Source organism: Parus major, chromosome 1, assembly GCF_001522545.3.
Source record: "Parus major isolate Abel chromosome 1, Parus_major1.1, whole genome shotgun sequence".
Classification (NCBI taxonomy): domain Eukaryota; kingdom Metazoa; phylum Chordata; class Aves; order Passeriformes; family Paridae; genus Parus; species Parus major.
The window spans coordinates 13,720,396-13,733,461 of record NC_031768.1 but is presented as its reverse complement, the minus strand read 5'-3'; the positions used below and the strand labels follow the sequence as shown (position 1 = coordinate 13,733,461).

The window sequence follows — 13,066 nt, the reverse complement described above, 5'->3', positions numbered from 1 at the left end:
AAAATGGATTTTTTTGCCTCTCTGGTAATTTCTTTCCCCCACTGGTTTCTGTGGAACCATCAAAGCCATCTACCAAAATAGCAAGAAAGGGTTTAAATTGTGTTTGTCCTCTGGTTTCCTGCAGCTCTGCCTGAGCCTCTTTTTCCCTTTGCTATTTATTGCATTATCAAGGGATTACAACAACCAAACTTGCCCCGATTCTCCAAGGATTGCCCCCATCTTCAATTACCTTTAGCTACAGCTACTGCTGTACCTTCAAACCAGGCCCTTTTCCAGCTAGTTTGACCTGGCCAAAGAAACAAGAGCAGCCCTAAAATGATAGTATATCCTGCTGAAGGGATCCCTCGTGGGTGAACACATCCTCACCTGGCACAGAGCCTCCCCAGCCCTGTCTTTGCTCACCCCACAGAGCTGCAGGAACATGAATAAAGGCCAAGATCAGGGAGACAACTGCAGCTCCTAAAGCTTTGGCCATTTATAACTCCTTCCACGTCATCTCTTGGACCTAAGGGTCATGCACCTTAGCCAAAAGTGGTCTCCACACCAGTCCAATACAAGCAGAAGAAACAGATAGTCCAGGTTTGAAACATGTGCACCTCACTCCTCACACCCTCCTCCTTCCTTCTCACCTCCCAGGGACTGAAAATTTTGTCGCTGCTGATTATCACATCACATCACACTGACCTCAAGGAATTGTAAAATGTCTGGCTTTTCTGCATGGAAACATGGATTCATATGCACTCCCTGAAGGGAAACATGCAAAGATAAGCCAGCTCAACAGAGAAACCACGAGAACAATCATTCCCAGCCAGTGAAGGAAGCTGACAAAACAATTCATCAGTGACTTCTAGAAGTCCAGATAATCAGCGGTAAAGTATGCTTTGCCACCACATGTGGGTTTTGCATGAAACCAAGATGATGCTGAAAACAGAAGGAGCTCCCAACAGCTTGTTTAGCACCAAGGAGGGACCAGTTCCCTTGGGAATCTGAGTAAGAAATACATTACTAGCTTATTGTATAAAAAATACAAGTACTGTAAAGGGTGGTATCATGTCTTCTGCAGGGACCTTCTACACTGATTCAGTGAACCACGGGAAATCTGCTCTGTCAAAAAAACCCCCAAAAAAACATTTCCCCTGTGTACACCAAAGAAAATATCATATTCTTGTAAAATCAGTTAGTGGAAAATTTTCTGAGCTAAGACAAAAACAAAACCAAATAAAACAAAAACCCAAACAAACAAAAAACAAACAAAAAAAACATAAAAAACCCCAAAACCTGACAAAAACAAATGAAAAACCTGAAAAGAAAGCTGCTATCTACAACCTTGGTACATTTAAATGTTTCCTTGATTTTATAAACAAGGTTGCACTGACAAGTAAAATACCAATGTCCATTTTGTGTGCCTCTGGAAACAGCCATCAAGGAAGATTAAAACCAGCATTATTCCCAGTCTAAAAATAAGCCCTGAAAAGCACTGTAGTCCATGTATCTCTCAGTCATGCTTTGTTTCTTTTACACTGCTCTGTCACAAATGGACTCTCAAACCAGCTGATAACATTGATCACCTTGCAGGGAGAGATAAAAGGAGTTTCTTTTTGAGCAGACTGAGAACTCTTCTCTTGTCTGTCTCACCACTGGGAAAACGCAGCTCTGGACACTGATTTCTGAACTCAGGAGTGTGAAGGTGGCCCTGTTGCAATCACTACATGCTTCACCATGGGCAGAAAGTAAAAATGAGCTCAGCATCCTCATTTCTGAAGAAAAATTTCAGCAATTGTGAAATCTAGGGTTTTTTTTTCCTATTAGCACATGTTAATAGACCAGATAGACCAGTTCTGCTTAACAAGCTGGTCTTGACTAAAATATCAGTAAAATTAAGGAGCCTCTAGTACAACACTCTGCTTTACCCACACTGATACTCTGATTCACTGAAGATGGGTGAAATTGTGAGCTCGATCCTCTCTATTTCAATGCAGAGTGCCCAACAGACATGTACAAACCTTATGGTGCTATCAAAAAATTCTCTATAACAGGGCAGCTGGTAGACAAATCTTTCAAATAACTATTCAGACAGACTCAGGTTACCTCAACCTTTTCCTCATCCACTGTTAGCAGTTTACCAGCACTGTTCATCAGGGGCATTCACCTTCTCTGACCTTCCTCTTCTGGTTAACACACCTGTAGAAGCCCTTCCTACTAATCTTCCTTGCCAAGTTCAGTTTCAGCTTCACCTTGGCCTTCCCCACCCTATCTCTACACAACCAAACTTCATCTCCATACTCTTCCCTGCTCACCTGTTCTGGTTTCCACTGCCTGTGCTTCTTTTCCTTTAGTTTGACCAGCAATTCCCTGTTCAGCCATGCCAGTCTCTTGCCTTCCTTGCCTTATTTCCTGCTCCTGGGGATTGCCAGCTCTATTGCTATTTTCATAACATTTGCATAGGAAAAAAGGTTCTATGAATTAGTTATTGTTGTGCTCCAGAGACCACTACCAATTCAACCTACAAACCTCAGTGATCTCCATACTTGCATCTTCTGAAAGACTTTCTGAGCACAGTGCCGGGCATTTCAAGTATTTTATGGCAATCTACAAGGCCAACAGATACCAGAGTCTTGTTGGGCTGAAAGTGAAGTAGAACCTGCAGCCTGCTGAAGGGCAGGATGGTTATGCTGGTTTAGGTGTGCTCCTCCTTGAAACGTGCTGGTCAGACCCCAGAGACCTGCCTTGTGCCTCATACCTGAGCTGGTAACACTGACTGCCCCCTCCAATTTAGCGATTGCACTGGAGGAAAGCTGGAATGGAGGAGATTCCTGCTTCACACTGGTCAGTTGGACAAGAACTGCATGGGCTTGGCAACACCAGCCCATTCCTGTTCACGTTCCAGAAGGTTAAGGTCAATCTATTCAGACATTCTCAAACCTATTTTAGTTCTGCATCTGAAAATTCTACTGAGGCCACCTTTGGACAAAAACCGTGATGAGCAGTGAGTTGATAATTCTGCTGTGGTGGCTGTCCCTCAGTGCTGCTACAAACCCTTCTAAACCACACTGCTCAGAACATGTTGAAATCCTGTGCAGTCTTCCAGGAAGCTTTTAATTTTCTATTCACTTCCAGCAGCAGGAAAGCCTTCATCAGCTTTCCATTTTAAACATCAAATCAAACTAAGTCTGAAGATTACTGTTTTCCTATGCAAAACAAATGAATAATTAATTGTCATGGGATTTCTCTGTGTAGTTCCCATCCATGAGGAATTAGCTGGAGTCCTTGAGATTGAAAACAATTAATGAACACAGGATGTGCAGTCTCTGCATGTACATTTTGGATTTTTTCACATCATATTCTGCCAATAATTCCACCATTGCTAAAATGTAATCCAAAGCTCAGAAGTTACAGCACATGTGCTGATGATACATTTCCAGTAATGCCCCAGATGTGATCACCTTTAATTTCAGTGGAACACTGGCAACAATTCACACCCAGCATGTATTACAGTGGCTATAAGAGAGTCATTAGGGTGGGATGCAAATATCTGAAATGAACAATGAACAAAATTTGGCAAGTGCTAATAGAACCATTAAAATATCTGAATAACAAGAAAAGTGTTTACTTCTCCCCACAATGGAAGGGTTTAAAACTATTCAGAGCTTGAACATTAAGCTCTATGTGTTGTTCAGAAAACACAGCAGTGTTAGCACCACTATATCAAAACCCAGCCTCTTTCAGCCACACTCTCACTGCCCATGCAGGTGTCCCAGTACCAAGATTGTTCACTGCCCTAACAATTTATAAAGGGTACCTTGGAACAGACCCAATCTAAACTCAAGAAATAGAAAGGATAGAATTAATTTACAGCTAACTATTATGCCTCCAATCCTGGCCTCCCTGGCTGCAGACTCCCCACTATTTTCTAGCACAGACTCTTACAAAAACCCACAGTCTGGAAAAAGCTTGTTTTAATATGAAAAATCTTTTGTGGCCTGTAAGTATCCTTGCTCTAATGTTAAAGGACATCCCCTTCATATCTGGAAAGTGCATGGCCACATTGGGCTTATTCCAATTCCTAGAGAACATATGCATTGTAACACTTACGTAGAAGTATAAATTTGTTTCAGTGGCTTTTGCAAGCTGAATGAACTCAAATTGCCAGAACATCCTCTCTGTTTCTTCCCAGCTGTAGATACTATAAAGCAAATCCTAGAAATTAATGAGTAAACTTCAAAAGAGCTTGAAGTTGCTTTCAATGGAAAATCAAACGTTTGAAAAATTTTTTTCAGTAACCATCTCCCTGATGACATAAAACTGATCTGGAAATCTCACAAGCACTGTCATTGCAAGGTCAGCAATTCAAGCCTGTGACGCCACAAAGCCAGCTCATGATATCTTGAGGGCTGCTCCTGACAGTAGAAAATTAAAATGGATATAAAAGAAAAAAAACATCTTTAGAGTTGAAAGACATAAAATTTCTCCATCTATTATGAAAACAGTGGCCCCAAAAAACTGGAGAGCTCCAAGAAGTGTCCCACCTGAAAGAAAAACCCTTCCATTTGCATTCATAGTTTTTTAGATACCAGGGAAATCAGAGAAGAAACTTAGAAGTACCAGATATATGAAAAACTGACAATTTTGTTCACATTCACAAATATAATCACTGAGGAGACAATAATTCACAAATTTTGATATTTCTGATGAATATGCTGAACATGACAGAATTTACTCAGCTCTGACTTTCAGAACTGCTGCCTTTTGACTTTGAGATGAAACTGTGAGGAATCAAAATACCAGATACTACTGCATAAATGTGTGCAAGTATCTCAGTGAATCTTTGGAAGAAGGGAATGGATAGCAGTTGAGTTCATTAGGAATAAGAATTGCAAAATATATTAGAGTCCTCTAGAAACTGCATTCTGTGTTCAAGAGCCTGCTGTTCCAGTTGTTGTTTTGCGGAGCCTAGGTGAGAGGAATGCTTTATCCTGGGCCTAAATCACCACTTCAAGTGGTTCCCGCCCTAACACACGTCCTAAATGCTGCTTTTATTCTTTTGTAACAATTATGCTTTGTATGAAAAGGAACTTGTTTGATACAGTTCACTTATGCCCAGAAGGAGAAACCTCACTAGTTTTGTGATCATTTTTAGAAGCAGTGTCCCTGAAGATGGCACATTTGGAAACGGCATTATTTCATACTGTTGCATAGCAGCAATTGGCACCCTAGTCTATAAAAGATACTGCTTGAACAATATAAAATAGCCAACACCTGCAAGGAGAAACAGAGTTCTTTTCTATCCCAAAATATACTCTGCAGAGTACCTGTTGTAATTCATTTAATCTAATTTACTAAAGGAGAGATGAATCCCCTTGCTGCAATCAAGCTATTTTTAAAAAGAGATTGGTGGTGATTCAGCTGAATGGTGACTAAACCACTGACAAATTTCCCCTGTCAGCTTGTGTGTATAAAAAGATGCTTTGCTGGAATGCATCATCTGTAGATACCACTATTTTTTGGACTGATTGGGGGTTTTCCAGTCAAACTCTATTACTTTAATTATTATTTAAAATTATATGCACATGAGGTTTTAGCACATTTCAGAAAGGTGTCAGGTCATACAATTGAGCTGTACTGGGTTTGCATGGCTAGGAGTGGTTTCTGTGGGCAGTTTCCAGAAGCTTTCCCCAAGTCCAAGAGAGCCAATTCCAGCTGGCTACAAGATGGACCCACCATGGAGGGAGGCTGTGCGGGAGGAGCAGCTCTGCAGGCACCCAGGTCAGTGCAGAAGGAGGGGCAGGAGGGTCCAGGTGCAGGTGCAGGTTCTCCTGCAGCCCCTGGTGAAGGTCATGGTGAGGCACCTGCTCCCCTGCAGGCCTTGCAAGGGAAAGACAGTGAAGCAGGTGGATGGCCAAAGGAGGCTGTGACCCCACAGGAAGCCCAAAAGACTCACTTTGGAGCCATTTATGAAGGACTGTCTTCCATAGAAGAGACCCTCAACTGGAGCAGGGGAAGAGTGAAGAGTCGTTCCCCCGATGAGGGAAAAGTGGCTGAGACAAGGTCTGACCACAGACCTCGTTCCCCATCCCCTGGACTGCTGGATGGGAGGAAGGTAGAGAAAAACAGGAGTGAAGTTATGCCTGGAAAGAAAGGAGAATTAGGGGAAGGTGTTTTCAAGATTTGGATTTATTTCTCATTATCTTACTCTGATTTAATTGGTAATAAATTAAACTAACTTCCCTCAGCTGAGTCTGTTTTGCCCATGACAATAACTGGTGAGTGATCTCTCCCCATCCTTATCTCGACCCACAAGCCTTTCACTGTATTTCCTCTCCCCTGTCCAGCTGAGGAGGGGAGTGCCAGAGTGGTTTTAGTGACTACCTGATGTCCAACCAGCATCAACCCTGCACACAAGCCATAACAGAGAGAAAGGAAAACAGGTATTGCACAAGATCATTAGCGAAAACTGCTGATTTAATTTACTTTAATGAACTTAATTTACTTATATGAATTTACTTTATGTTAACTTTGTATGAATGTATCCTCTGAAAGGAAAAACAGAGATACATTCCCATGAACAGAAAAGCAAAACTCTGAATGTTAGTCTGCAGCTCAAAAGATGCAGGTTGAGTTGCTTGCTCTCTACAAGCTGCTGCCTTTGGCAAGTACAGGATTACATCTAAGGACTAGAGATGACTCTGATGTCTCCTACAGTTGTTCCTGCCTGCTAGCTTCCAGCTAATACAGCAGAATAAGGGGGGGAGAAGGTGAGTTCTTAACAATCAGCAGACAGAAAGACATTAAATCCGTAAAGTAAACTGGAAATGGAATCGAGAAACAACAATCATAGTCCCTTGAGTAGGGTACTTAATTACTCTATAGCTCCTTTGGAAACTGCCTTCTAGGGACTAGAACAGAAGCTCATGCTCATGACATTTCTCAGGATGTAACTTTGGAATATAATAATCCTGGCAGTTCACTAGTGGTTTTCTTGGTTCTGAAAAACTGATTTCCTAGGAAATTACTTTTTAAGATCTACCTGTAGTTCTGTCTGGTTTCTCTGATGATTTACAAGACTAGATAACCTCTTTTCTTGCCATGGTGAGAACAAGCCTTAGAGAGCACAGATGAATGTTTGTCCTTCTCTTCACCTTGACTTTAAAATCTCACAGTTTATGTCAGTGAAAATTGTAACACATTTAATTAGCTATTTTGTTGATGCAGAGTTGAAGACAGTTTAGTAAATAGTCTATTATTTCTATCCTTGTAAGTCAATAATCGAAATTATGTTGTTCACAGGACAGCATATGCAAATAAATGTGCCTATGATAGACTGAAAGCATATTTACTGACATCTAATAGGTGTTTAATTGCTTTGGAGTGCTACTAAAAAAAAGCAATATTATTAGGATGTTTTTCTTACAAATGGATTTTAAAAGCATATGGTCAGTGCTGTATAATTGCAGTCTTATAATTAAAGCTAAATAGGTTAGAAATTACAAGGTAGAAGAAAATAAAAGCTCAGCAGCAAGTATATGTAGGGCTAAACATGGATTAGTGTGTGCTGCTTGTGGGTGCACCTAAATGCTGTGCTCCAGCACTACACCTGCCAGGAATTACCATTATGGCTTAGGAGGAACTGTGGCTGTCTAAGGAGACCTGAGGGAAACAAATTCTTGGCTGGGGCTGACATGAGTACAAATTAACCAATTAAGGCACCTGTATCAATATAAGCATCCTGACTCATTGTTTAATGGGATAATTGAAATTCTGTAGAGGAAATAAAGTTGATTACAAGGATCAAACAGAGTGAAAGCTCTCTAAGCATTTGTCTCTTGCTTGTGACAAGCTGCTGCTTATGAGGCTGCTGACATGGAACAAATAGCAGTATGGGGAGTAAAAGGTCAGGTCATTACTTTTTAGTGCTTACAATAAAATTGTGTACATGCTATGAAGAAACAGACAAAGCTCTGTGTTTAACAATAAACATGAAGTCTGTATTTCCAACTTTTTGTATGTATCTGAATTCCCAGAATGTTCTGGTTTTACCTGATAAATTGTTCTTGGTACAATGCAATTCAGCAGATTTTCTCATCATCTATAAATTAATTTACAATACAATCCTAGGTGTCTACTCCTTGGTTTTGATGAGTGGATATGCCCATGAAAGCATATGATGAACAGATGGTGGAAGATAAACAGTCAGAGATGAGGGGCTAGTTGGGTCCTTCAATCCAAAGAAATAAGATGCAGATGATTTACTCTCTATAAACAGAAGACAAAGTGATCTCCAGAGAGAAGAAACAATGGAAATAAACTCACTGTATTCTCAGGAAGCAATCTATCACAGAAGGTCAGCAGGCCTTTATGTTTAAAGAAGAAAATGAAAAGTCATCTGTGGCTTACTGTGTCCAAATTTATTATTTCCTTTGAAGGATTCAAAATATTCTTGTCCAATGGAAACTGCGGTCTACGTAACTTGTCTTGCATGTTTCTGAAGAGTTAGGCTGGTTATTTGGGAGGAAAAAAAAGGAAAATCAGTTGCAATAAAAGACCTAGCATTATCTTTTCTTCATGTGTCAGATGAAAGGTTTGGGTGTATGAGACTTGTCATATTTTATCTGGGATATCAACAGAGAAAAAATAAAGAATACCTAATGCTTTATTTATTTATTCCCATTCTCCTATTTATTTTTTTTTCCCCTTCTCTTTTTCATTCCTGCTTTCATTCATTACTCTTTGCAGGACCCAAATCTTTCAAGGATTCCAGCTGTAATGAACTGTATTTCCCAGGATGCAGCTCTTCCATTGGTATACTATGAGAATCTTAGAGTTCAGTTTTGGAACTGCAGAAGCAGCTGGGAACCCTGAAATCGAATAAGACCCAGTACTACAACTCTTTAGGCTACATAAATCTGCAAAGCAAAAGTCATCCATTTGAGGAATTTAAAATAATTTCCTTTCAGTTGAAAATGTTCAACCATCCTTGTCCTGGGGTGACTTTATGATACTGGTATTCCCAATCGCCTGGTTCATTTTATATAGTAAGTACTATATATTAAGTTCTGCACCTTTAAGACTGACTTTGAGAGCTCAGGAAGTTAAAACTGCTGGAGGCTGATGGGAGTTTTTTCTCCTGGCTGATAACTAACCATTTCTGAGAACTGACAGTGGTTTTAACCATTGAAAAGTGAGATCAACCTGTGAACACCACCTTAAGACTTAAGCTCAAGACTTTCTCTCTCTCTTTGGTTTCTGGCTTCTGAAGAGGTAACAGAGCTCTGGTTCAGCCTCCTCCCCCTCACCAGGCCATACAAGGCTGCAGAGGGGTAGGGGGGGATGGAGGGGAACAGGGCCAGGCCGGTCCCTGACTTGGCTGCAGTTTCTGCCGCTGCTGGGTTTCACCAGAGACTGCCGAGGAAGGAGAGAGAAAGCTCTTGAGCTGTGGCGGGCTGAGACAGTGACCACACTCTTCCAGAGCAGCCATGAAGAATCTTCCATCGCAAACAACTCCAGCTGCTGCTCCAGCAGTGATCACAGAACCATCTACAAAGCCTGGGCAAGATTTTGACCTTTTCATTAACCAGATGAGACTTGCAGATTAATTCTTTTATCCAGAGAGGGGGGAAGAGAGAGTGATCAACATGTAAAGAGACACCATAAACTATTAAAGACAGTGAAGAGAGGAATTAAGTTTCAGAGGGGTGAGAGAAATAAGGAGATGCTTTAATAAGCTGAAATATTTTTCTGTTAAAGCTATGGAGATGGACAACAGTGTTCTGAAAAAAAACTCCTTTAATTCATGACAGAGTATTTTTGGGGGGAATAGAGTATTTCAAAGTGTAGATTTAAGCAAATGGTGAAGTAGTTGTGATCCTATGAGATGCTGGAATAGAAAAAGAGAAGTAATAGTTGAAGATTTGCGGCCTTTAAGAGGCAAAGAGAAAACTTCTGTTTCCATAGAGGCTCACAAATACAGATGAAGAGAATCTTTGCCTTTGAATAACTCATCCTTAAAAATGACATCCCATCTTGACTCATTGACCCATAACACACCTCACAGTGATGTGAAATGAGAGGAGAGAACTGATGGCAGAATTTTGGGGCAGCTGGCATCAGACAAATAGAAAGCCATGAAAAAAATGGTTTTCTTGTGAAAAAACTCCATAGACTAACAGAAGAGGACTTCTTTTTCTCTACAAAGACTGATGAAAAGTCTTATAGCAAAATTGAGACTGTTTTAACCACCAAGCTTTTTTGTCTCTATGTTGTCATGTGAACAAGGGAATGGTTGAGTAGTGGGGGAAAAAAGGGTTTCTGGAGGTTTATTCTGGTTTCTTATATTTGTGTTTTTTGTTAATAAACTTTCTTTGTTCCTTTTAAGTTTTAAGCCTGTTTTGCTCTTGTTCTAATCCATATCTCACAGCAAAAAGTAAGTAAGTTTTCTAGTGATTTTTTAGCTAATACTTTAAAACCACAACAATCCTGTTCAGATTTAATGGAATTCTGGCATTTCAAAATTTTTCCTAATTTTATATCAAAACCCAAGATGAAAAAGGATAGAAATTCTCTATTCAATAACAGAAATTCTCTATTCTGTAATGACTGACATTGCCTAGAACACACAGCACACCATAATGTTATTGAAATGAATAAAATAAATGAGTACTCTGTAAGCTCCAGAACACATAATGAAATGAAAAATAATGAAACACATAATGAAACACAGAAGTCCATTAAATTTATTATATTCTATAATGAGAGTCTACCCATCTTATCAAACTTCTGTGATAAAGTTTGCCCCTTCTGGGCCTGATGAGCTTTGCAAATTGTACAAATGAAACAATTCTTATCCAGCATTACACACACAGAAGAAAGGTACACACTGACCAAAAACAAGGACATACAGAAATTCTTTAAATGAAACCACATTGAATGAGCCATTAGGATCCTTCTGTAGAAGAAAATGAGAAGAACAATCACATTAGGACAAGAAAATGACCAAAAAATATGCACTTTCTGTAAGTCCATGATGAAGTTAGTGTCTCAGCAGATACCAGATTCTGCTTTGAAATCTGTTTATTGACCTGTAACTTATGCAAGCAGGATAACTCAAAGGTAATTGACAAGAGAGAGAAAGAAGTAATATCTTGTTGAATATGCCCTGAGCTGTTTCCTCACCACAAAACTCTCCAATACATGTATGTCTTGTAATTAAATCTTATATAAAATTCTTGCTGAATACAACTATCATGGCTTTCAGATATATCTGTCCTGGAAGAGCTTACAGAAAAAATAGATAACAAGAAAAACAATGTATTCTACTCTTGGCATTTCATATAGTATAAGGTAAAGTATGCTTTTTGTTGCCACTTGCAGCAACAAAGCCAACAACATCAGTGTGTGATTAGGACTGAAATCTCTTCTTCATCTGAGATTGCTTTCTAAAATCAAATTCAGGCAGAGAGAAAAGGAGAAGCAAACAAGTTTACTGCAGTAGCAAATAATTAAGATAGCTACTTGAGGAACATAAAGTGAAGCACCAGATTCTTCAAATAATATGATAATTGAAACACAGGTGTTGAATATCCAGTTATGTGCAGATCTCTCTCCTCTCAGAGAATGGAAAGGCCACAGAAGGGTTAGGCTGAGATGAATGACAATGCAGGGGAAAAAAGCCAGTTTGTGAACTAGAGGACAAATCTATCTCAACCTAAAATTTGTCATCGGCTGTGTTGTACAGGCAGTCTGTTCAAACACATGACAAATGACACTGCTATTCATAGAGCAGGCATAACACAGGTTGCCACAATCTAAATTGTTACCAATACTGTCCCATGTACCAAGAAATGTCACACAATCAGCTCTAGAGCATCATGGGCTGAAGGTGTGCTTAAGAGGAAATTGAAGTGAATACAGTCAAAATTATCTGATTGCCAGTTATGTGCAACTAACCCTTATGGTTTGTTAAAAAAACAAAAAAACCCCAATCATTGAGGCTTTTAGCACCTCTTTTTAGTTGCACTGCATTTCAGGAAATGAGAGATATTTAATCTCTGCTTATAAGGAAGCAATATTTTGTTTTGACATCAGGTCTGGATAGCAGATTCATCCAAATGCTCCACATCAGCGCTTGATGTGCACAGCTATGAAAAAAAGGTGCATCTCCAACTTACTTGTAACCCCCTCCTTTCTTTTTAAATATATTTCAAGAAGGGCACAGATTGTCTAGCCACTGAGTTACACTGTAGTCATAAAAATATGTGGATAATAATGTTCTGGCTTCTTCATACAGCTTCATGGAGAATCTTGGCTTCAGGCCAAACAACTGCAAAAGCAAAGCTTTTTCCCCTCAGCATTTTAGCAAAGTGCACATAATACATCTTTAAGTAAATTAGTGTTATAACAGGTTTCCACTGATCTGTCTTGAGGAATCAAATGAGAACCAAAAATAGGTCCTATTTTCAATTTCCCCCGAGCAGCAAAATGATTTGAAATCCTTCCTTGCCACAGGAAACAGATAAAACCCCAAGTTTGGTAATGATTCAGTAAATATATGTGCCTTTTCAGTATTTAAATCCAGAAGCCAAGCAACTCTTTATTAGAGGATTTTCAACACCTCCAATAAAGGTAGGAAGCATGCATGACTCTCCAAGAAAACCCTTTCCTTTGTGGTCAGATGCTTTGTGGCATTTTCAGAGGAAAATTCAGTTCAGAGTATGCAGCAGATGCCAAAGCCACCTCTGCAGAGAGGTGCAGAACATATAAGTAGCCATACACCATAAATATAGCTATGCTTTAGGGACTGGCAAAGTATGGGTGAAGATATGATCAGATACTATTCATTGGAATAAACAGTACAGGTTAAAAAATCGATTGTAACTTCAACTTGAATTATGAAAAGGGAAACCCCACCACCTGGAAAATTCCTGCAGAATGGCAAAGTCATTGAATCAGTAACAAACACAGTAAGCATTTTAAAGCAGAAGAGCCTTTATCTTTAGGGCTGATGGGATTATATGCAGTTTTTCAAGTAACTGCTCCTGGATTTGTCTGAGATAAGTGTATTTTCAAAAATGGA

General features: G+C 39.6%; 2 long non-coding RNA genes across 6 annotated transcripts in view; one reads left to right on the top strand and one right to left on the bottom strand.

Annotated features, from left to right (window-relative positions):
- Positions 1–13,066, bottom strand: part of LOC107201832 — a 339,704-nt gene that overhangs the window by 146,390 nt on the left and 180,248 nt on the right. For 3 of the 5 annotated variants that reach the window (XR_001520413.2, XR_004496131.1, XR_002001412.2), the window contains exon 6: positions 8,308–8,492. The exons of the other annotated variants lie outside the window; for them this stretch is intronic. This is a non-coding gene — a long non-coding RNA (uncharacterized LOC107201832). The remainder of the gene's footprint in view (positions 1–8,307; positions 8,493–13,066) is intronic. 5 annotated transcript variants of the gene reach the window in all.
- LOC117243955 lies at positions 6,594–8,494 on the top strand. Its single transcript, XR_004496137.1, has 2 exons — positions 6,594–6,752; positions 8,113–8,494. It is a non-coding gene; the product is annotated as an uncharacterized LOC117243955 (long non-coding RNA).